The following is a 23,778-nucleotide window of genomic DNA, read 5'->3' on the forward strand; positions in this document are numbered from 1 at the left end:
CAGTCGATCTAACATGAAATAAAATAGACTAAGATCAAAAACAAACTGTTCTGTTTAGCTGACTCATTTCAAAATGAAATCAATAATTTTGTAACAAGGGGTGGGAGATGTTTTCAAAGGATACAAAATTTCTGTTAGATAAGAGATGTAAGTTCAAGATATCTATTGTATAACAAGGTGATTATATGGTTAATAACAGTGTATTTCTGTAAACTGCTAGGAGGGTAGATTTTAAGTGTTCTCACCACAAAAAAAGAGATATGAGATAGTGCATATTGCTAATTAGCTCAATTTAGCCATTCTACAACGTATACCTATTTCATAACAGCATGTTGTACATAATAAACAGTTTTTATTTGTAAATTTAAATAAATAAATATCTTTTTAAAAGGTAATTTAGTAACAAACTAAATGCATCTTTAAATAAATGGAAAACCCCATTGTAACACATTTGGGAACTGTAGAAATATAGAGAGCATGCACAAAGAGACAGTTCTTCTTTTCTTCTAATCTCATTCTCCAGGGACACTAATTTAATATGTATACATCAGTATTTTTCTATGTTTATCAATGTGTAAACATATATAGTTTTTTTCTATTATCAAAATAGAACTATTCCAAGATACTATTTCACATATTGTTCTTATCACTTAATAACGTGTCTTGAACACTTTTCCAAGGTAACTGTCTGTTAGTTCATAGTATGGATTCACAGTTCATACTATGTTCCCTTATTAATATTGAGATTGTTTCCTTTTTTTGCCTTTAACCAATATTGGAAGGGCATCTTTATAATTATATCTTTATCTATTTGCAAAATGAAATTCTTAGAAGCAGACTGTAGCATCATAGATGATTCACATTTTTATATTTTTTAAAAATTTCAAATTGCCCTCTAAAAATAGTTATACTAATTTACTTTCCTAAGGAAGTTACTTTAAATTGGGCAGGGGTAAGAAATGACTCTACATTTTAATGTTACTGACATTTACCATCACCATGCTAAGACTTTCACATACATTTAGCCTGTGGGTTACAAAGCAGAAATTATGTGGTCATTTTACTGCTGAGACTCTGGGAGTAGATGCTTGGGTGATTTGCAAAAAGCCACCCTGGCAACTGGCACAGGAGGGAAGAGTAGGTGCTGATGTAGGGCTATCTGAGTTCAAATCCTGGTTCTATTACAGCTGATCAGCATGGGCTTTGCTTCTCTGTGACGGTTAACTTTATGTGTTAATGTGACTATGTCATGGCACCCAGATATTTGGTCAAGGTATTTCTTTGAAGGTATTTTTTAGATGTGATTAACAATTAAATCAGTAGATTTTGAAGAAAGCAGATTATCCTCCATAATGTAGGTGGGCCTCATCTAATCGGCTGAAGACTTTAAGAGGAAAAAGACTGCGGTCCCCTGAGGAAGAAGGAATTCTGCTTCCATACTGCCTCTAGACTCCGGCTGCAACGTACACGCTTCCCTGGGTCTCCAGCTGGCCTTTTCTGTAGATTTCAGACCTGCCAACCCCCATAATTGCATAAGCCAGTTCTTTAAAATCTCTCTGTCAAGAGGAGATGGCCGGTGGGTGGGGGGCGGGGGGAGTGAGAGGGTGAGAGAGAGAGAACCTATTGGTTATGTTTCTCTGAAGAACCCTAACTAACTAATACATTCTCTAAGCCTCATTTTCCTCATCTGTAAAATTATGACAACACTACTTCCTTTGTGAAATTACAGCCAGACTAAACTAAATAATCCGTGTAAAGTGCCTAGTGCCAGGCAAATGGTCTGTAGTTCACACATTTTTCACTATTATTTTTTGGAAAATGAGCTTGAACTCACTGCTCTGTTCACTACCACCCTCATCCCTTTCCCTTACAACACATTTTCTCTCTCTCTCTCTCTTTGTCTCACACACACACACACACACACACACACACACACACACACACACACACACACGAACCTTAGGAGAACACAGAACCTAGGCCCTTCAGTTTATAGACAAGAAGTATAAACCCAAACTCTAAAGAGATTTACTCAAGAGCATCTTGAGCAATGTTGAAACCAGAGTGAGATCTTCTCCATCTCCTGGAGGCTGGTTTCCCACTACAATCCTGCCTCCTTCCTGTGAGTCGGGTATTTCTTATCTCATTCATTTGTTTGCCTCACAACCCACTCTGCCTGATGCATGAGCAATGCCATGAGACTGGGGTCTGATTCTGCGACGTGTCACCTTGAGTGAGGGGCCACTATCTCTGCTCCCTTTCCCCTAGGTTTCACTTCAGTAAGTCATGCTGGTGGGGGCAGAGGAGGAGGAACATCAGAAAAGGAAACACTTATCCACGACATGCTCGGCTAAGTTATTACCTAACACCAGAGCAGGTCACTGCCCTGCCTTGGCCTGGAAGAAGGTAAACCCTCACTACCCGTGTTTTGTGATGACAACAGGCACAGTGAAGCTAGAGCTAGTGTTGTTGCCAGGGTTGCTTGTTCTCCTAAATACAGAAGGTCCTGTGTAACCAGCAACACATTTCCAGCCATGTTTATTCCAGCCTCAGCTTGGTGCTTTCAAAAATACTGTTATGATGTCTTGCTATTTTCAGTGCTTCAAACAGGTAGGCTTCCCAGAATATGCCCAAATATGCAGAAGAAATCTGAAAACCCACCCATGGCTGAGTTGTCAACCAGAGTGACATTCAAGGAATGGCTCAAATTAAAATATATTCATAAATATTTGGTGGAGGTATCATGGATAATTGAAATGGCATTTTGGTATTTTAAAACTCATTCCAAATATGGAGGTGAACACCCTCCTTGTCTGAGCAGACAGGGTATAGAAATTGAGAATGATGCGCTCTCTCATATTTGTAGCAGACCTGCCACAAACATGTCTCCATGCAATGCTGAGAAACTCAACTTTGAGAATAAAATGATGAAAAATATTAGAGCCGTATTTATTGCCTGTCAACACCAACAGTGCTCAAGAGAAATTTATTGAGTTCTAGTAAAATGAGCTAAATTTGTGAATAAATGATTTGAATTGGGAATAGGCTTTGAAATGCCTAAAACTTTCCTAAATGAATACATTTCTGCAAATATTGCAATTCTTAGAAAAATTCAATAAAATTGTCTTTTGATGAGGATCATCTTTGTGACTGTACATAAATTGGCTCAAAGCCCATAACTAACCCACAGTGTGGTAGGATGAGTCTGGGCTGAGTTGGAATCCTGACATCTAGGTTTTTTGTTTGTCACTGTTTGCACAATCTCAAAACCTGCATGTGGCTAATTCCTCACTTGTAAGCTTAACCAGATGAGCTATTTCCCAAACTAGAAATACAAAGAGAGTGATATTTCTTTTTTGTTATTTATTTTTAAATTTAACCTGCTCTGTTAACCAGCCAGGTAACTCCCTCTTGAGCAATATTCAAGGAAAATTATCAGGAAGTCTAGGAGCATATGCAGCCCCAAATAATGCAGAGAACTGGAGCTGGCCAGGCCACAACTAATGTTGCCACTCAGGGTCCCACAGAGGCACTGTGCAAAACCGCTCCTGCACACTTCAACTGGTCATTCTTGCCCACTGAGTCATGACTACCCAGCCCAGGGGAGGAACCTGCTCTGGTCTTCAAAGCTGAGCTCTTTGTTTTACTGTAACATGGTGTCTGCCATAACAAAGAGCTGCAAACCTGGGGGACTTAAACAACAAACATTTATCATCTCATGGTTCTGGACTTTGGCTGGAAGTCCAAGATGAAGGCATCAGCAGGGTTGATTCTTTCTGCAGGCTGTGAGGAAAGATCCAACCCATGCTTCCCTTCTGGTTTCTGGAGGCTTCCAGTGTTCCTTGGCTTTAGGTGGACTTTTCCCTGTGTCTTCACATCATATTCCCTATGCCTCTGTCTCCAAATTTCCCATCCTTACAAGGACACAGGTCATACTGGATTACAACCCACCCTAATAACCTCATTTTAATTGGATCACCTCTGTAAAGATATTTCCAATAATGTCATGTTCACAGGTACCATGGGTTAGGACTTATCCATCTTTTGGGGGGACACCAAAACACTGTTGATGTTTAACCATGTCACTGCAGTTTTCAGATGCAAAATGATGAGAGTGTCACATATGCCTTCTGTTGCAATTACTTAGCCTGCCCATTGTGGACAATCCATAAACAAATGGGTGTGGCTGTGTTCCAATAAAACTTTACTTATGAACATTGACACTTGAATTTTATATCATTTCACTTGTCATGAAATATTATTCTTTTGGTTTTTCTAAACCATGTAAAACTATCGAAACCATTCTTAGCTTGCATGCTGTATAAAATGATCAAAGGGCTTTACTGGGTCCTAGAACTGCAGTTTGCCAATTCCTATAAGAAAGGATTATTTAACTGAGAAAAAAATTGATCCTCATCTGATTTCTCCTATTTAACTGAGATAATTTCTTTATATTAGTTTCCAGCAACCCCACTTCCCTGCAATAATTTATAAATGTTCTCTTATTCATATGATATATGTACTTAACTCCTAAATTGAGTTTGTCTTCTGTAAATAACTTCTCACAAGAAGCTCAGGAAAGAGCTTGAATGTATGAAGGCAAGACACCTTACTTCTTTATTCTATGGTATCTCCCAACATCCAAAGCAATGTTTGTTGTAGCAAACATTGTGTACGCAATTTGTGTATGCAAATTGAATCCTTTTTTAATTTTTAATTTTAGCAAGTACATAGTAGGTATATGTATTTATGGGGTATATGGGATATTTTGATACAGGCATACAATGTGTAATAATCACATTGGGGTAAATGAGGTATCCATCACCTTAAGCATTTATCCTTCGTGTCACAAAAAATCCAATTAGTTATTTTTAAATGTACAATTAAATTATTACTGACTATAGTCACGCTATTGTGCTATCAATTACTAGATCTTATTCATTCTTTTAAATTATTTTTTTGTATCCACTAACCATCCCCCCTTCCCTGCCACCCCTCCCCACTATCCTCTAGTAACCATCCCTCTATTCTTTATCTCCATGATTTCAATAGTTTTAATTTTTAGCTCCTACGAATAAGTATATGCAAAGTTTGTCTTTCTGTGCTTGGATTATTTCACTTAACATAATGATTTCCAGTTCCATCCATGTTGTTGCAAATGACAGAATCTCATTCCTTTTTGTGGTTGAGTAGTACTCCATTGTGTGTCTGCACCACCCTTTCTTTATCCATTTGTCTGTTGATGGACACTTGAGTTGTTTCTAAATCTTGGCTATCGGCTGGGTGCGGTGGTTCACACCTGTAATCCCAGCACTTTGGGAGGCCGAGGTGGGCGGATCATGAAGTCAAGAGATCGAGACCATCCTGGCCAACATGGTGAAACCCTGTCTCTACTAAAAATACAAAAATTAGCTGGGCATGGTGGTGTGTGCCTGTAGTCCCAGCTACTGGGGAGGCTGAGGCAGGAGAATTGTTTGAATCCAGGAGGTGGAGGTTACAGTGAGCTGAGATCACACCACTGCATTCCAGCCTGGGCAACAGAGCGAGACTCCATCTCAAAAATAAATAAATAAATAAATAAATAAATCTTGGCTACTGTGAACAGTGCTGCAATAAACATGGGAACAAATCAAATATTTAAACACCCTCATATGGGGTCTTCTCAAACTGTACCCATCATTCTGGCCTAATTCCAGTCTGCCATCTTCCATGAAGCCTCCTCCAGCTATTCCAGCTCATCCTGATACTGGCTTCTCTTTTCCTGTTGAATTCATAATCCATGACATGTAACTGACCACTTAACCCTTGATGAATTCTCACATTAGTTTTGACTTTTCAGCTACAAAACCAAAACCACTCCAAGAAAGGAAGTGGTGACATCCTTTTATTGTTGTGTTTTCTCTCTTTCAAAACCTAGTTAACTCTTACATTACAGTAGGCACACTCCAAGGCTGTTTCCCGATGCACAGGCCAGGCTGCTCCCTGGAACTCCTTTAGGGGTTAGGCTGGGCCCATCCACCTACCTCTCTGACCTGAGCCTTTTGCCAAGGCCTAACCACACTGAAGCAGCAGTGGCTGCCATCCACGTGGGCGCTGAAATTCTAGAGCTCAAAGAAGGGAACTGGTGCCCAACACTCTAGCCATGGCTGGACACCAGGAATCAGTACCTGCTTCAAAACTGACAAATTACAGAATAATTAATTACGAACAGATATTCTTAAGCACAAAGTTTTAGTGCACATTGACCATTTCCTAACTTGTACCCTCTCTAAATAGATGAATTTCTCAAGTAAAGGTAAGCAAGATCAGTGCTTCTGTTGCACTTTGGTCTCCTCTCTTGGCATTTTCTTTTCTTAGAAGCTATTGTGGTAATTAGTATAAAAGCTTGAAAATGAAAAGCCTGATTCTTGATGCATAATATGAGCCCCACAACAATAACTAATATTTGGAAGCTTGTCAAAGGCAGGTATGAAGCACAAGACGAAACGTTTTCATTTTGGATGACTTATAGTAAGATACCAATAAAATACTCCGAGATGTGGTAAGAATAGACGATATCACCACACCTTGGGTGGGTGAAGCCACTTGGCGCAGGCACCCTGCCTCACCACACCCCTGAGGCATGGCAGAACACAAGAGAACCACACCCATTGAGTGTGATGGCTGAGCGCAAACCAAACACTTCCAAAGGCAAGGCAGAAAAATCAATACAGGCACCACAGGAGGTGATACCAGAAAATGATGTGATGCTGGCAGGATATTCACTGCAAGGGAAAATAAGTAAAGAAATATAAAAGACCACTTCTCCTTTGCAGGTGTAGGGCACACCTGCCGGAGTTTTATTGTTTTATTGGTGGATGGGGATTCTTGTCTTCTCTGGTCAATTTCTATATGGGACACTTCCTAAGTTACTCAATCCTCTAAACACTATAAGAACTTGGAGACCGAGCTGAAAACTTAATTAGCATTATGCAAACTGTGGGCTTCTGGTATTTCTAGTAAGCTTAGGAAGCTGCCAAACATTCCTGCCAAGTTTCCTTAAGCCTGGAAAGGCCTGCAAATACTAATCCAAGAAAGCCAGGGAAAGCAACAAATACTAATTCTCTCATAGACTGAAAGGGAAATACTGCAAGACGGGGGCCGGGGCTTCTTTTTATGAGGGAACCATCAGGGCCTAAGGATGTCAGCTTTAGAGAAAGCCCCAGGTGGGACCAGATGGAGTTTAGAATAGTCTGCAAGCCACAAAGACATGGGATTGGGAAATCGCCCCTGTAGGCACAAGGCAGCTAATGCCAATTTTCATCTGCACCAAGGCCCACCTCCTCTAGACAAGGGTAAAGGTCTGAAGAGTTCAGAGAAATTAACCCCAGTAGTCTACGTTCCTCAGTAAAGCTGAAGGATGTAAGGTTTCCATACACAACTATAGTGAAAAAAACACATTAACTTCCTTTCACAAACGCTTGATTTTATTTATAGTTTATACGTAGCTCCTTTTTTTAAAATTTAATTAATTTTTTTTTTGAGATGAATTTTCACTCTTGTCCCCCAGGCTGGAGTGCAATGGCACGATCTCAGCTCACTGCAACCTCCGCCTCCCAGGTTCAAGCAATTCTCCTGCCTCAGCCACCTGAGTAGTTGGGATTACAGGCATGTACCACCATGCCCAGCTAATTTTTATATTTTTAGTAGAGACACAGTTTCCCCATGATGGCCAGGCTGGTCTAGAACTACTGACCTCAGGTGATCCGAGGCCACCTCAGCCTCCCAAAGTATTAGGATTACAGGCGTGAGCCACCATGGCCAGCCTATATGTAGCTCTTTAACCAGTACCTGGCCACCTTCTTCATTTGTTCTACTTCATTACTTAGAAAATTGGCTAGCTTTCAAGAAGAATTTATTTTCCCAAAAAGGATTTTCCAAAATCAGACATAATTGGTATTAACATTTTTTAGTAAAGGAAAAACAAAGCCAATGTATTGAACATTCTGTATGTGCCAAGTTCTATGTTAAAGTGTTTCACATTCATTATCTCACTTTCTCTTGAAGAAAGATATTTTCTGTTAATTTTGGGATTGATACAAGCCAGAAAAGTTGTTAAACTTTAGAGCAGGGGTCCCCATTTCCCAGGCCATGGACCAGTACCAGTCTGTGGCCTGTTAAGAACTGAGCCACACGGCAGGAGGTGAGCAGCAGGCGAGGGAGCAGAGCTTCATCTGCATTTACAGGCGCTCCCTGTCACTTGCATTACTGCCTGAGCTCTGCCCCCTGTCATATCAGCAGTGGCATTAGATTCTCATAGGAGTGCAAACCCTATTGTGAACTGTGCATGTGAGGGATCTAGGTTTTATGCTCCTTATGAGAATCTAATGCCTGATGATCTGTCCCTGTCTCCCATCACCCCCAGATGGGACCATCTAGTTGCAGGAAAATGAGCTCAGGGCTCCCACTGATTCTACATTATGGTAAGTTGTATAATTATTTCATTATATATTACAATGTAACAATAATAGAAATAAATTACACAATAAATATAATGCATTTCAATCATCCCAAAATCATCCTCCCCCTCCTCCAGTCTATGGAAAAATTGTCTTCCACGAAACTGGTTCCTGGTGCCAAAAAGGTTGGGGACTGCTGCTTTAGTGGACTGCAGAGTAAACGAATAATTGAGAGAAAGGTTCATCAGGAGGGAAGAAACTTCAGCTCCAGTCTGGCTGGATAGAGGAGCTGCTGCTGTCTTGGTTAAGTTGTAGGTCAATAATAGTGCTAGGGAGGGTCTCAATCCATTCTTCAAATAACAATTATCCAGATCCTCTGTACCCACCCCACTCCATGCACCACCCCTGATGGGTCTCTTATTAGAAGCAAAATGGAGAAAGAGTCATCTTTTTGCCTTTCTGAGGAGCCAATTCCTTAACTTTGATTTTCATCTAATGTACACTATTTACTGGTTACCATTCTTCTTCCAATCAACTATTTTCTCAGCCATATTTATTGAGTGACTACTGTGTGCCAGATATTGGGCTACACACTCTGCATCCATGGCACAATCTCTGCCCCCAAGAAGTCTGCCGTCGATTCCCTTCTCCCTTTTAGGGAGGCAGAGACACCAGCCAGAGCTGCAGGGTGGTGCCAGAGAACCAGTTGAGGTAGGATGTACTCGGTACTTCAGCCAGGGTAACTCTCTACTCCCATACATGAACCAAAAGACCATGACCTTCAGGGAATCAAAGTTAGAAGGCAGGTAGAAGAGTCTTCGACACAGAAGAAAAATCCAGCTGGTGATTCAGAAATGGAAGGACAGAAATGAGTGCACCTGCTCACCGTGGCGGTAAAGGAGGGTAGGGAGGATTTACCGAGTCAAGGAAGTGTAGTGCACTTTGACAGGGACACAGACTCCTCCATGAGCAGGGAGGGAGCTCTCAAGGATGCTGTCTGTGGCATGGAGGTAGCTCAGAGATTCAGAGGAGAGAGTACACAAAAACTAACAGCCACACCGGAAAGGAGCATAGCACATAGTCAAATGACTATGGAGTCCAGAATCAGACCAGCGTTTTAATCCCGGTACCACTGCTTTCTCAAGCTAGTAATGTCAGCTCTGTGAGCCCCAGTTTTCTCATCTGTACAATAGGAATGATGTTTCTGTTGTGAGAATTAAATGACAGATGTATATAAAGTCCCAGGCCTATTCTAGACATCCAATAAACAGTAGTTATACTCAATGAAGAAAGCACCAAAAAAGACATCCTTGTCTTCCCTGGAGAAGTTCAGAGGAGGAATCACCAGTGCACAGCCTTGAAGAATTGGAAGGAGTTCTAACTGGGGTTGGAGGGAAGGTAGAAGAAACCATATGGGTGGGACACGTAGTTGGACACTAGAGGCCAGAGTGCCTGGGGGTGGGGGTGAGAGAAGAGGCTGCAGCGCCAGGCCCTGAGGAGATGCCCGCCATGTACAAAAGCTACATCTGCCTTGACCAGAAAGTGGTGGGAGTTTTAAGCAGCAGCCTGCCAGGAACAGGATCAGGTGATAATAGGTAACACTCATGCAGCCAACCCCTAATTAGAGCTTCCTACAGGCCAAACACTATTCCAAGCCTTTTACATATATTAACTGAATTCTCACATAATCCTTTGAACTAAGTACTAAGAAAACTAAGGCAGAGAGAGCTTAATGCCTGGGCAAACTGGCGAAACACCATCTCTACAAAAAATACAAAAAGTAGCCAGGTGTGATGGTGCATGCCTATAGTCCCAGCTACTCCAGAGGCTGAGATGGGAGGATCGCTTGAACCCGGGAGGCGGAGGCTACAGTGAGCTGAGATCACACCATTGCAATACAGCCTGCACAACAGAGTTAGACCCTGTCTCAAAAAAAAAAAAAAAAGTTCCCAAGGACATATCATCCTAACTCAGATGTGCATTTACATGGATAAGGCTGAGAGGAAGGAAGTTTGGAGAGAAGACAGATTGGAAAAGAGAAGGCACTAGAAATGAGTTAGGAGGGAAAGTCCAGATGGGAAATGAACGTGCCAGAATTAAGGCTGTAGGGAGGAAAAAGAAGAGGTTACACTTAGTGGAAAATCCAGGGTTCAGGGAACCTAGTGACCAGCTGGATGTGGAGACAAGTAATTCCTTTGGGAAAGATTTTGTGAATTCAGTTGGTCTGTTCTCCTCTTTGAAATATTTTTATAACATTCTTTTCCAAGGGGATGACTTTACCAGAACGACAGCTTGCACTTTCACCAATGTCCATTCACTGGTTCCTAACCCTGAAATCTAGCCAACTAAGGTATTAGGACTTCAAAAAAAAATCAACATGGTGGTGTGGTTTTCACCTTGAAATGGGGTATTTACTCCTCCTCTAACAATAGACATGTTGTTTCTGTCTTCTAGGAGTTTCACTTTGATGTGTCAAAGGAAATGCCATGAACTCTAGGGGAGAGTCATCACTGCGTGAATGCAGGATAAACAGCAGGTGTGGCTGGGGCTTTAGGACAAGTGCCAGTCATCGTATTCCATTTTTAGAGATACATAAAAAAATGAATGTTTCAAGTGCTTTGGTTTTCAGGAGTCAAAGACAGTTTTCAAAAGAGTCCACGAATAGAAGCCCAACATTTCAGAGTGAAGCTGCATGACAGAGACGCTTCTCAATGTCCCCACGATCATGATTAGGAAGCCGAAACCAACACACTCTTCTTTGAATCACTTGCGTGAAGCAGGTGGGAGGCAGATGTCCTGCCTGCACACCTGGGTAGGTTGAAGGCAGCTCTTTAATTTGAACATTGAGCAATCACCTTCCCTTTTAGAACCTTGCAAATTAAATTTGTCCTAGGAACAAGTAAACAGACGATCTGGCAATAGCCAGGTCCAGGGACCGGAAAGAGATCATAATATTAATAATAATCCCTTACATTTGCATTGTTTCTGTATCCTTCACACAGCGGTCTCAGTGAAATGATCACGTGCTTATTCTTGTCCTCAGTGGAAAGCTAAGGAGTCTGGGGCTTAGAGAACTGTCTTGCCCCAGGTAATAGCAAAATAGAGGCAGAGCGGAGACAGGTTTTCTGATGATAAGCCTAGTGTTTCTGCCACCACACCATCAATAAGCAGATTGTAATGGCTTTGGTTCTTCTAGCAACAGAATCTTCTCTTTTTTTTTTCTTTTTCTATTCTACTTTAAGTTCTGGGATACATATGCAAAACAGGCAGGTTTGTTACATAGATATACATGTGCCATGGTGGTTTGCTGCACCTATCAACCCATCATCTAGGTTTTAAGCCCCACATGCATTAGGTATTTGTCCTAATGCTCTCCCTCCTCTTACCCCCCACCCCCCAACAAGCCCTGGTGTGTGATACAGAATCTGTGACAACAGAAACCTCTCACTCCTGGGGGGACCCTACTCCCCTACTTAGGAATGGACTTGTTATGTAGGATGTAGGTCTCCTCCATTTGATTAAAGGATAGACAGACGGCTGATCTGAGTTGGGCCAAGCCTCAGTTTTCCCCAGTCCTCCTCATCTTTCTCTCTAGGAGAAAGAAGCTGTCTTCCTCCTGAGGTTGTGAAACTGGGAAGCTTAAGCAGCCTCTGGCCCTCATACTCACCAGCGAGAAAGACTTTTAAAAAGACGGAGCCAAAAATGAATCATGTTTAAGCTTTTGATTCTAGCCATGTCAGAAACTAGTTCTACTTTTGGACTGTTTAGTTATATTAACTAATTAATACTTCTATTGCTTAAGCTAATTTGAGTGTTTTGCTTTGTCTTTTTTGGTTTGGTCACCTTCAACCAAGAGTCCAAACCAGGCCGGGCACGGTGGCTCACGCCTGTAATCCCAGCACTTTGGGAGGCCAAGACGGGCGGATCACGAGGTCAGGAGATCGAGACCATCCTGGCTAACACGGTGAAACCCCCGTCTCTACTAAAAATACAAAAAATTAGCCGGGCGAGGTGGCGGGCGCCTGTAGTCCCAGCTACTCTGGAGGCTGAGGCAGGAGAATGGCGTGAACCCCGGGGGGCGGAGTCTGCAGCCAGCCGAGATCGTGCCACTGCACTCCAGCCTGGGTAACAGCGAGACTCCGTCTCAAAAAAAAAAAGAGTCCAAACCAACAGATGCCCAATAGAAATAACAAACCTCAATATGGGTGGCTCAGAGAAGACCTCCTGAATGTACTACCTGGTTCCCTGCCCTCACCTTCCTCTTCCAGGTCCACACTCAGTGATGGCTCACCCATGCTGTGAGCAGCCTACAATCAGGTTATTTCAGGCAACTCCGGCCCCTCCTTAACCAGAATAACCAGAATGGTTTCTTCCTGCCTCTATCTTGAATTTTTGAGAGGCATGCCTTGGATCAAGTACCTAGGATATGTGTTTCTGGGAGCCCTTTAGCTCTGGGAGGCAGAAAGTAAGTATAGGTTGGGGCTAAGGTAGGTTGTACCCCTCAATATTCATGGAATCAGGGGGATTAGGTGGATTCATTTACTCTTTGAAATAAACTCATGTTCATTTTACTCTTTTGCAGTCTTTCTGATAACTTTCAGGACACAACTCAATAAAGTAGGGTCCTTCATAAGACCTCCATGAGGCCAGGAAGCCCTCTGAGAATTTGTCTATTGGGGTCTTCAGTCCAGAGCCCTTGGCCATGCTGCTCCAGTGAAGGCTAGCCCAGAAAAGGCTACAGCAAACTCCGTGCCCCTTCATGTCCTTCTCAGAGCTACACAGAGACAGCAATGAGACCTAAATATGTTTTGCTTTTCCCACTTTTGCCAAATAGACAGTGTTTCAAAGGAAATGCCTTATGTAAACACAATAACAAAAGCTAACATGCACATAATGAAGTTGAAAGAAAACTGTACCGTTTTACTACTGTAGCTTGCACAAATTGCTTCTTTGGAATGATAAATTCCGAGTAAACTGTAGCTATTTTGAGACACAAATTCCAGCCCTCCCCAGTCAAAGTATCTTTGATTTCTTTAAATAATGACATATATGAGGCTTGAGCCCTTCCGAACAAAAGCAAAAGCTGTCTCATTGCTCCTTAAGAACACGCATCCCACAACCACGGTCTTCTTCCTGGCGTGTGTGCATTCTGACTTGCACGATCTGGCCTCAAGAGCATTGTTGGCATACTGTTGTTGGTTTTACTCAGGATTAGCAGAAAATTTCTGTGGGTGTTTTACGTCACTGGAGTAGGAAGCACTGAAAAATTATACCCGCTTGATTGATATTTCTGGAAAGAGAACTCTAACTTACTAGAGGAAGGGGGTGGGGTGGCCAGGAAAGAAAAGAATGAGTAAGACTCAAGAAAGCCCCATCAGGAAAGTCCCACTTGGAAAACTGAATTGATGGAGATGAGATTTCTTGCATGAAGCAGCATTCAGCTCCACTTGGTAGGGAAATCAAAGTTCTTATTGTCTCAGAGGGGGTGAAAAAAAAAGTGTGGATCTCATGTCAGTGTCTACCAATTTATGGAACTGAACTTTGGCAAGAAACAGTGAGAGTTACAAAGCAGTACAATTTCCCTTTCAATAAACTACAGATTTGTATGTAATTGGGTGGAAGGGGCTGGTAGAGTTTAGTCTGGAAACATTTGGTACAAAGTTTGAGATTTTTCAGATATTCCAGAGAAGTATAACAGTTACAGAATAATGTCTAGCCCACATGTCTTTTTTTAAAGGCATTAAAAAAAACTAACACTGCAATTTTAAAAGTGGGCAAAAGAGTACAAATATAGTTTGTAAAAGAAGAAATACAAATGTGAAGACTCAAACAAAACAAACAAGGCCCTGACCTCATTTATAATCAAAGAGGTGCAATATAAAATAATAAGGACCTATTTTTTAATGTACTGCATGAATGAAAGATTTTTATGTGATAATCTCTTCTTTGACTGGTGTCAGGACGTAGGCACACATGTACTGATTCCAGTAACACCACCATTAGGGAAAGTAATTTGCCAATATATTTTTTAAAGGTAAGCACTTTGACTCCCATAAGTCTACTGCAAGGAATTTATTCCAGGAAAAATTGTGAGAGGTACACAAATATTTACATTCAGAGTCGCATTGATTAAATGTTGAAAAATGGCAAATAACTCAAATGTCTAACAATATGGGCTATATTAATTTTTGTTTTTCCGTTTTTTGGGTTTTTTTTTTCTTTTGGTTTATATTCTCTCATGAAGGGCTAAATTAATTAAGGTATACTCACATAACTGAATATTATAAAAATATATAAAATTATTTTTTAATGTTGCTATGAGAAAATCTTCAATGTAACCATAAGAAGAAACACCTAATTATAAATTTTATTTAAAATATTATGTGATATATAAATGTACACATATATAATAAAAACAGTATATATATCTAATATATAGTAAATATATAGTGAGATAAGATATGGGAGGAAATAAAATTTGTTCATGGTAGTAATCACTGGGTGATAAAATTATAAATTTTTTTGAAATTATAAATCTGTAATTTTATAATGTTTGAGGTATGGGAAAACTTTTTCTTAAAGCACATCTTAGATGTCTAAAAGAATATTTCTAGACTGGGCATGGTGGCTCATGCCTGTAATCCCAGCACTTTGGGAGGCCAAGGCAGGGGGACTGCTTGAGGCCAGGAGTTCAAGATGCCCAAAATAATATCTCTAAGATAACTAAGTAGCCAGACAGCCAGATAGAACTTGGCAAAAAAATTTCCCCTTTAATATTTTATTGCGTTTATTTTTAAAAAAGCAAGATGGAGGAGTACTGTGAAATAGTAAAGAGGGTATTGGACTCACAAATATGTTGTATGCGATATAAAATGTGGTTTCTTATGTAAAATATGTCTGTGTACATGAATGTGACATATGCATATCCCACACATGTCCCAAATAGGATTAGACCTTTCAATGGCATGAAGACGTGGGAAATTGGTAAGTTACATATATATTGCAGGAAACCTAGAAACCATTTGGTATTAAAGAAAAGTAAAAGTTTATAGAACCAGAAACATGGAATATGTTTGTTTGAGCACTATATTTAACTCTGAGCTTCTTAGAAGTTAAGCCAAATGAGTAAACATAATGAGTTACACAGTTTTAATTATCTGATGAAAGGAAGCACACAAGTTCATCTGGAAAGACAGAGTTCTTTTCCCTACTCACTTCCAGTAAACATTTCCATGTATATCTTCATATAAGAATGTTTCATAGCAAAATGGACTTTGATCTTGGATAGAAGTCAAGGACATCAAATTAAAACAAAGTTCAATGAGTATTTCTATAACGAGTCAATCTATATAGTCTTGGTATATTTTTTTCTAGTAAGCTCTCTTGATGCAGGAATAAAATTTAAAGAATCCAAAAAGGATTCAAACTGGCTGCAAACAGACTGCTGCAAGCTGGATTTGACACACAGGGTGTTTCATAAAAATTTTAATCCATTGTCAATATTTAAGATTCAGATTTTACATAAGAATCCAGCTTTCAAGCTTCATTTAAAAGACTGCATTTTCCTTTTCATTCTTTTTTCTCTAATCTTGTCTTCACATTGTATTTTATTAAGTTTATCTTCAATCTCTGATATCCTTTCTTCCATTTGATCGATTCGGCTATTGATACTTGTGTATGCTTCACAAAGTTCTCAGGCTGCGTTTTTCAGCTCCACCAGGTCATTTATGTTCTTCTCTAAACTGGTTATCCTAGTTAGCGGTTCCTGTAACCTTTTATCAAGGTTCTTAGCTTCCTTGCATTGGGTTAGAACATGTTCCTTTAGCTTGGAGGAGTTTGTTATTACCCACCTTCTGAAGCCTGGATGAAGCTGGAAAACATCATTCTCAGCAAACCAACACAGGAACAGAAAACCAAACACCACATGTTCTCACTCATAAGTGGGAGTTGAACAATGAGAACACATGGACACAGGGAGGGGAACATCACACACCGGGGCATGTTTGGGGGTGGGAGGCTAGGGGAGGGATTGCATTAGGAGAAATACCTAATGTAGATGATGGGTTGATGGGTGCAGCAAACCACCATGGCACATGTACAGCTATGTAACAAACCTGCATGGTTTGCACATGTATCCCAGAACTTAAAGGATAATAATTTTAAAAAAGACTGCATCTTCTTTTTGACAAATTGAAATCACTTTCTGCATAGCCTTTGGCTGGCCTTGAGCAGCCACTGACTCCTGAGGAGGGTCATTTGTGCATCATGGTCTCTGTCAGGAAGCTTCCTGCAATTGCCATATTGGACTGGCCCCTGCAGATTTGTGCATGTGGGAACCTAAATCTAGAAGAATGAATAGATAGCATACTTTTTGGATGATATCCTTCTGATATAAATTGTTTCATTTTGACTAAATCTAGATGGCAGTCAATTTAACATTAAACTCCCAAATGGTACATTAAAAGGCAACATAATTGATTCCATGAATCAGAAAAAGTTCATGAAATAGCATGCCTGGAGGTACGATCTGATTCACCTGGGCACCAATGAAGTGATTGTCTTGAAGAAGTCATGTGTTTAAGTCTGAGAGGCTTTGGAATTCCCACTTCCCCTGAAGACCCAGGTGGTTGGCACACAATCAGCCAAGCCTCCATTACCCTTTTTTCTCTTTTCCTCTTCCTCCTTTCCTCTGACTGTTCCCAGCACTGTCATGAAGAATTTGTCTGAGTCTTCCCAGTTGCGGTGATGACTTGCACTGGCCCATATGCACTCTCACCAGTTCTCCCACCCTGCCCCCACACAAACACTGTGATTCATGTCATAAACTTGTAGAAAGACAAATGGGAATTCAGAGTTCAACTGGTGGCACAGAAATGAGAGGTGTTAGCTAATCCATACAGAGACAGCCATAAAAAAAAAACAAAAAACCCTTGACCATCTTAGCCAATGTTATATGCAGCCAAGTCTCCAGCACAAAGAAGGAGAAATTTGCCTACTAGACCATCTTTGGTAATAGCAAGAAGGAGACATTCTCTTTAGTCAAGCAATCTGAGGTAGACACTGTTGGTTGCATGGTCAATAGTCATTGCTTCTCTCTTGTTCATGGCTTTGTGGCTCAGGAATTTGAGAAGAATGGCTGGAGAGTTCTTGCTTGGGATTTCTCATGTGGTTGTGGACAGATGTTGGCTGGGGTTGCTGTGATCTGAAGACTGGACATCCAAGACAGCTCATTCATGTGGCTGGAGTTGACGTTGGCTGTTGGCTGAGAGTTCAGCTGGAGCTGTCAATTAGAGAATCTACATGTGGCCTCTCCAGCATAGCAGTCTCAGAATAGAGAGACTTCTTTCATGGTAACTGTCTTCCTCAAAGTGAGCATCCCAGAAGAACCAGTCAGAAGATGCAAGACCTTTTATATCCAAGCCTTAGGAGTCACACAGAATCACTTCCACCATGCTTTGTTGGTTAAAGCAGTCCCAAGCACATTCTAATTTCAGCAGATGGAACCCAAGCCTTGCTTCTCTGAGGGAGGAGGGTCAAAGAATTTGCAGACAACTTTTAAATCATTAAAAAAAAAAAGAGGTGTAAATTTTCAAAGACAAATTGTGATGCATCAGCACATTGTACTCTTCAAAAATAGGTCTGCATTCACAAAGTAAATGCTGTTCACTTTAATGCAAGAAGAATCCATCCTGAATTTGCCAATTTTATGAGGGACTATAGGTGAAAGACTTCATTATCCGCCACCTCATTTTACCCATTATTTTTTACTACTCATAGAGCAGTCTGGCTCCTTCTCGGGCTGGCCCAGTTTTCTCTATTCCTCATTTCTATTCCTTCTTGCTTTCATTCTCTCTGTTTCTTTCTCTCTCCAACTTCAGCTGACTTTTCCTGCCCAGTATCTCCACATACACACAACTGAATTCTGATATAGCCACCCCATTGCCCTGACATTAACCATCTGAGACTGAGGGCATTCTCTGGGTTTCAGGTCCAAATTCCAGGATCCAAGCATCTTATTTGTTCAGAAGGAAAGGACATATGTGCTGATCAGACAGACCTGTTACAGCAGACCCTTTGAGAAAGGGTATGGAAATTTAGAGATGCTGAGCTATTATATTTGAGTAGCAGAAGACTAATTAATGCATCACACAAAAGGGTTTTGATAACACAAAATAGCTCTTCTCCAAATAAGCATTCCCTTCACTGTGGCTTTCTATGACCTTTGACAAAAACAAAAAGTTTGATTTGTAGTCCACTTGCACACTACCTTCTGCATCTACAACATCTTCTAGTGATCTGCACAGGTAGCAATGCTTCAGTGTCCCTGTTTCCCTCACTTGCAAAGTTTAATGATTCCAGACACAAGCTCCCAATTCTTACCAGAACACAATATTTCTACTCATGCAAAACCAATCCCAAACATCACTTACTCCAGATATATAATTGCAAACAAATGGTGAGGTGGATGGCTGGACTCAGATATTCTTCAGCTGAAAGCACAATGATCCTCTCTACGGCCCAACTGCCTACTGCCCATACACCCACTATTGACCACATCAATTTACAGGTGTCTCTCTTGTGGCAAAGTTCCCATTTGCCATTTCCTTGCATTTTTATTTTTGTGTTTGTTTTTAGAAAGTAAAATGGAAAACAAAAATGAATCTAGCCTATATAATTCCATTTCCAGCATACAACTGTCCTAAGCCTGTGCAGCTAGGCCACTTAGTCATGGAAGTTCACAGGATTTAGGAGCTTGGTTTTATGTATATCATTATATAGGCGCTTGAGAAATCCATGAATCCTTTACAGCTTCTATCAAATAAAAAAAAAAGTTGATGCAAGTCATCCTTGATTGTAGAGGAAAAGGATGTTGCAGTAGCAGTAGTTAAGGATATATGTGATTTTTGGTGGGATGGAGGGAAGTTGCTAGCTATTATGAACAAGAAGTTGAAGATACCTTGTATCTGTTTCCTCCTAATGAGGAGGGGAAGAGATCACACAGGAATGCTGGCAATTTCAAAGTGAGACACAGGAGTTTTAGAATCTGAAGATTATCAGCTGCCAAGTCTCAAGTTAAAAAAAAAAAAAAAAAAAAAGAAGTGTCATAGTCAAAACAAGACCTAAAGAATTACCAGGACAAGGATAGGGTATTTAATCCAATGATTAACCTGTAAATATCTGTGATAGCACTCAGCAATCCAAACCTGAAACATCTGAGCAGACAGTAGTTACACATTTTTCTCTCTTTAATCAGATTATAAATCATTGTGCCCTGCTCTGAAACTTTTCAATCAAAAGACTCAAATTATTTCTCGTCTATAATTTGGAGGTGACTTTAGACTAAAACTTTAACTTAGACTTAAATAATCTCATAAGCAGAGTGAAAAAGAAATCAAGGCAAGTCCGATATCTTCTATTTTCAACTCTTTTATTCCTTCCTCCCTTATAAATGAAATGTACACAGACAAGTCTTTAGTATTAATCACATCTTTAAGAGGGATCCAGTTAACTAACAGCAAAGGTAAAGTTCTAAGGATCAGCTACTTTGCAAGACATGCAGTCGTGGTTGAAGTGAAGTGGGGTTATCCCTGTTTCTACCTCTTTTCTGTATTTGGTCAACCCAAAAGAACACCTGAATTTAACTGAACCAATTTCTTTACTTTATTGTATCTTTAATTTCCTTCTAAAGATGGAAAAATTTTATCGACTAAATAGAATGAAGAATACTTCTTTTTCCTATAAGCAGGATATTTTTAACACTGGATTATATCATGTTTTGATGTATTATTCCTAATTTCCTTATACTATCTCTCTCTGTCTCTCTCTGTCTCTCATTCTCTCTCTGTCTCTCTCTCTCTGTCTCTCTCTCTCTCTCTCTCTCTATATATATATATATATATATATAATTTTTTTTTTTTTTAGACGGAGTCTTGCTCCATTTCCCAGGCTGGAGTGCAATGGTGCGATCTCGGCTCACTGCAACCTCTGCCTCCCAGGTTCAAGTGATTCTCATGCCTCAGGCTCCTGAGTAGGTGGGATTACAGGCACATGCCAGCACACCTGGCTAATTTTTGTATTTATAGTAGAGATGGGGTTTCGCCATGTTGGCCACGCTGGTTTTGAATTCCTGACCTCAGGTGATCTGCCCGCCTCAGCCTCCCAAGGTGCTGGGATTACAGGCAGGAGCCACCGCACCTGGCTTATATATTTTTTCAATCTCTTATTTCATTGGTGCATAGAGAAGACCAGTTAGTATATTTTGTCTCTTGGATTTTCTTCTGGAAAACACAATGTACTTTCCCTCCACACCCACTATATTCTTTTATTTCTGTAATGAAGCTTTTGAATAATCCAGGTTTGTTGGGGATTACTGGAAGCTTTGGAAGCATCTGTCACATTCCTCAGTTTGTTGTACCTTTCCCTTGAGATAAGCGAGGGAACAAATGACCTACCACATGAGCAAGCCACCAAGAAGAGGTGGCCTTAGGAACAGGAACTACTAAAGGCACATAACAATATGGACAAATAATGTGTAAGTAATACACAAAAGGTTCAAGTTTCATCTTAATCCAGGTACAAAGAGAGGTGGAAATAAACATGTAGTTGTCAAGAGTTCAAATCCTATGGTCAAAATCATCTGAGTTCAAATCTCAGTTGTGGGATCTTGGATACAACAAATAACCTATTCTGGCCTCAGTGAAGTAGGAAAGCAAAAATTGGTACTCCATAACATTATCATATAAATCAAGTAAAATAAACGAGCGTGTTTCCTGTGCACAGTAAGCATTTTTCAATGTATGCTGCTGTTGTGTTATAAAAGGCAAAGTGAAATAATGGTTCAACTGTTCAAACAAAAATAGTAGGAACAAAGAAAAAGTAGTGACTATGTCATTCATGAAGATACTTTTCTCCAACCACCTTCCTCTTTCACAGAGCACTATTAACATTGTTCTCAACAGCAAATGTGATCTTTCTCTAAAAGATCAGTGTCCATTTGCCATAAGCATTGGATTGTGCCAGTATGACAACTTTCCTTGACTGCCACATACCTCTGAAGCCCACTGCCATATTCCTTTGCTCCCCTTCACAGGAAAATTTCTTAAACAATCTTCTATGTACAGTGACTCCATTTACTCCCCTCCCACATTCTTCAGCCCATTTTCACCAGGCTCTCATCAGCACCATTCATTAAAAACCTCTCATCACAGTCAGCAGTGGCCTCCCATATGCCAAAGCTAATGTTCACTCTTCTGCCTTGTTCTGACTTATCTCTCAGCAGCACTGGACATGCCCCATCCCTTCTTTCTTGGCCTTCTTCACTTTATTAGGGCATCTTCTCTTTTGGTCTCCTCCCACCTCCCTGGCCAGTCCTTCTCAGACCACTTTGTCATTCTTCCTAGAGTTCAGTCCTCAGACCCCTTCTCTTCCATCTATATTCACTCCCTCAGTGACATCTTCTAGTCCCATAGCTTTATATACCTGTCTATAACTTACGGCTTCCAATTTATATCTCCAACATTGGCCACACTGCTACCATCCAGATTCATGTGTCTGTCTTCCAACTGGATGTCTTCATCTAGTCATCTGATAGAAGCTCCAGACTTAAAATGTTCACAACTGCACATTTGATTCTCTACTCTTACCCAAAATAAGAGAAAGCTTTCAATTCCTTCAGTCTCATTCATCTCAGCAAATGGCAGTTCTACCACTATCTTTCCAGTTGCTTGGCCCAAAGTCTTCAAATGATCCTTGACTTTACCATGGCTAATACATCTTATATCAAATCCCTCAGCAAACCCTGAAGGTCTCACCTTCAAGCTAAACCCAGAATCCAGTCACTTCTCATCTCTTACCTCTATCACCCTCGTCCAGGCCATCGAAGTCTCTAGGCCTTACTTTAGCTTCCCAACTGTACTCTCTGCTCCTATCTTTCCACCAGCAACTTCTTCTCTTGTGGCAGCCAGAGAGAGGTGTTAAAGCAAGTTAGATCAATCCTCTGTTCAGAAACTTTCAGTGGGCTTTCCTTTTCACTCAGAGCAAATGATCTGGCTCTGGCCACCTCTGCAAAATCAATTTCTCACAGTTGTCCCCTCCTTGCCCACTTTGTTGTTTCCACTGGGCCATTGTAACAGCCTCCCATTTCTCTGCTTCCAGTCTATTTCCCTAGCCCCACATCTGCCTCTGATCTCCCTGATCTCTTTTCTGTTTCTCAAATACTCTAAGCCTTCCCTTCATTACAGGCTTTTTGCATTTGCTGTTCCCTCTGCTTAGAAAAATCTTCCCTTAGATAATCCCATTTGACTTGTGCCCTTTCTTCCTTGGGCCTCTGCCCAAACTTCACCTAATCAGAAAGACTTTCCCTGACCATCCTAAATTTAAAAATTGCTGCTACACTTTCTATGTTTGTACCCCAAGCCTCATAAAATTTGATCCCCAATGTTGGTCCTATAGTGAGGCATTTGAGTCACGAGGGTGGATCCCTCATGAATGGCTTGGTGCCACCCTCACTGTAGTGAGTGAGTTCTCACTCTGTAAGTTCCCTTGAGAACTGATATTAAGAATAACCTGGCACCTCCCTCCTCTCTCTCTTGCTTCCACTCTCACCATGTGATCTCCACACATGCTGGCTCTCCTTCATCTTCTACCGTGAGTGGAAGCAGCCTGAAGTCCTCACCAGAAAAAGATGCTGGCGCCGTGCTTCTCGTACAGCCTGCAGAAACCAAATGAGCCAAATAAATCTATTTTCTTTTTATTTTACCCAACCTTGGCTATTCCCTTACAGCAACACTAAATGGACTAAGACATCACCCCCAATTTCTTTCTATCCTTTTAACTCACTTTGTTTTTCTTCTTAGCAGATATCAACACTAGACATGCTATAAGTGTTTGTTGTTTATTTGTTTCTTGTCATCTGCCCCACTGAAATGTAAGCTCCATGAAAGCAGGGACTTAATTTTAATTACTGGTTTAGCCCAGTACCTGAAATAGTGCCAGGCTGACAATAAATGATCAATTATTATTTGCTGAATGAATAAATGAACTAATGAATTGGTCTACTCAATACATAGCTGGTGATAGGCCACTAAAAGGTTTTAAAAGTTAAAGGAGTAGATCAGATTTGTGTGAGTTAGAAAAATATATACTGAAAAATCAGTGAAATTAGTTTATTGTTTAACTGATATCACTAGAAGCAGACTTTTCCATTGCTGATATTTCCAATTGAAGAATCACCTCCTCATTGACTAAATCCTACCACCAGGCTGAGTCACATGGGCCATGCTGCTGAGCCAGTTTTTCTCCTGTGTGCCTGAATGACTCAGAGTGCCAACGACAGTGTTGG

This window comes from Hylobates moloch, unplaced genomic scaffold (assembly GCF_009828535.3).
Source record: "Hylobates moloch isolate HMO894 unplaced genomic scaffold, HMol_V3 SCAFFOLD_2, whole genome shotgun sequence".
In the NCBI taxonomy this organism is placed as follows: domain Eukaryota; kingdom Metazoa; phylum Chordata; class Mammalia; order Primates; family Hylobatidae; genus Hylobates; species Hylobates moloch.